Source organism: Petaurus breviceps, unplaced genomic scaffold (genome assembly GCF_028583685.1).
Source record: "Petaurus breviceps papuanus isolate PSGF00001 unplaced genomic scaffold, PetGlider_PUasm1.0 103, whole genome shotgun sequence".
NCBI classification, from domain to species: domain Eukaryota; kingdom Metazoa; phylum Chordata; class Mammalia; order Diprotodontia; family Petauridae; genus Petaurus; species Petaurus breviceps.
The window spans coordinates 6987877-6990190 of NW_027185588.1; the positions used below are offsets into that span (position 1 = coordinate 6987877).

Genomic DNA, 2314 nt, shown 5'->3' on the forward strand with positions numbered 1-2314 from the left:
TCTCTCTCTCTCTCTCTCTCTCTCTCTCTCTCTCTCTCTCACCCTCTCACCTCACCTCCACCCCCCATTTATTTTGGGGGTGGGAATACATGGCTTTAGCTTTCATCTGAAGGGTCCCACAGCTCAACATCAATTTCTCAGGCCTTTGGCAAGGAAAAGGCCCTCTTCCTCTTTTCACCTGGGAGGTTGAGTCTCTCCCAGGTGATCAGGGCCTCTACCAGAACTGAGGTCTAGATGCTAGTTCTCCCTCTCCCCACTGACCTTTGAACTTCCTTCTGAAGGAGTGGAGGGAGACTTAGGCATGCATCACTGGCCTTCCCCTCCCCTCTTGCTTGTAATTGCTCAGGAGAGCTGAGTAGTAACCCCACAGCTGTGTAGCTGGGCACCTCCTCCTCCCTGAAGCCCCTCCAGGCTAGTTGGATGAACCAGCTACCAGCATAGCCCACGTCCCCTTCACTCTGGTCATTCACTCTCCACAGGGTTTCTGCCAACTTTACTCATGTGCCTAGTTCCTAGTGAGCAGGCTCAGTAACAGGTGAAGCTGGCCTCCAAGGAGCTAGATAACTGCCTTCACTGTGGGGCTCACTTACTGCCACTGGGAGTTATGGGCAACAGATCTGAGCTATTCTAGCCAATAAAAGATTGGGGGAGGGGGGATTTTAATTTAATTTTTTCTTCATAACGAGTGATTTTAACTTAACTTTGCTTAATTCCCACTCCAATATCAGTAGCCAGAGACTGAAATCCTACTCCCACCCCCACTCCCCAGTGATGGTCCAAGATTCCCAGGTCTTGGCAGTACAGGGCTTACTGTCTGCCTTCCCCTTCCACCTCCCATCTCCCCACCAAAACCTAAGGGGCATGGTCCTGGGCACAGTCCAGTAGCCACCACTTGGCAAGGGATAGCCCCCACCTAGAGTTTTCCTGTTCTGGTTTGGACCTAGCTAATGCCAGGACCTCCCTCCTGCACTCTGAATACCAACCTGTTCCCACCAAGGGCTTCCTCCTTTCTCAAAAGCTTGGGGTGTGTGTTTGGGGCTGTAGGAGTCTATGGCTGCTGCCTCTACAAAGCATTTGCACTTTGGGAGTTTTTAAGGGCATCAGAGTCTCACCCTTCTTGCAAGGTCACCTCCAGCAATGGCAGAAGAAGTCCACTAGGGACCTGGGGTGACCACTCTGCAAAGCCCTCAGGTTCCATCTCACCTATTCTCCCCTCCCCCTCACCAGAGGTATAAAAAAGTTGGTCTTTTTGGTTTTAAATTGCAGACGACTGAACACCACTGAAGGACAAGGCTGAAGCCTACCCTGCTTGGTATCAAGAGACATTCCTTTTTGGCTCACCCTAGGAAGGGCCTAAGCTGTTTGGAAGGTTAACCCTGAAAGAACCAGGGAATTTAGAGCAAACTTTCTGCTCCCCGGGCTGAGAGAGGGACCAGAGGGTACCCAGGGGAAGCAGCAAGAGGAGGAGTAAAAAAATATATTTTTTTTTTTAGTAAGGAAACCTATTTTCCACACCCAGAATACTTCTTGTCCCTTCCATGCTGAAATCCTATCCATTCTGCAAGGCCCACGCCTAGGAATTTCTCCAATTACCCCACTCCCCAGAAAGCAGTAAACTAGATCCCCAGCCTCGCGTCTCTGCCCTTCTTGAGATCTTTATCCCATTCTCTTTGCTGTTGTAGTTATTATATGTGCCCCATCTTTCCCCCAGCTAGTTTGGGAGCTCCCCCAGGGCTCACAATGAAGAGTCGTCCATCCTTCTCTGTCTTCCCCTCCCTTTGTATCCCAAAACAGGTCCCTGCACACACAGGTCCCTGATGCTCAGTGTGCAATCCACTCATTAAATAAACAAGTGGGTCCCAAACCTGTGTCGCTATACCTTGTGTAGGTGTCTGGTTATCTGTGTCCCATTTTGACCTGTTGCATAACAGTTGAACTCCAGAAAGAGGCAGATGGCTGTTTCTGCAAGAGCCCTGGTCTGAGCATCAAATTTCAGGCAAGGCAATTCCCCTCCCATGGGGAGAGCAACGTAGACACAGCCTAACATATGGACTAAGTAGGTGATTTTACAGCCTGTGAGAGGGAAAGGGGCCCTCTGGTGAGGATGACCTCATGTCTGGATGAGAGCCCCTTCCAGTTCTAATATTTTATGAGTTAGTGAATCCCTCTGGATACTGGGCACAAGGCCTTTTCAGAGGCAGCCAGCGGGTGGTTCTGGCGTCAGGAAGACCAGCGCTCAGATGTTATCTCAGACACATTGGTTGTGTCCTTGGGCACTGCTTAGCCTGTTTGCCTCAGTTTCCTCACCTGTAAA

The 2314-nt window shown here is 50.3% G+C and overlaps 1 protein-coding gene across 1 annotated transcript in view; it reads left to right on the forward strand.

Annotated features, from left to right (window-relative positions):
* CCDC124 (coiled-coil domain containing 124) overlaps positions 1-1876 on the forward strand; it is a 32645-nt gene extending 30769 nt beyond the window's left edge. Inside the window, exon 5 of the mRNA XM_069105368.1 lies at positions 1-1876. This exon is cut by the window's left edge and continues 573 nt beyond it. The gene's annotated coding sequence lies outside the window, so the exon portion shown is untranslated.
* Positions 1877-2314: the final 438 nt, after the last annotated feature.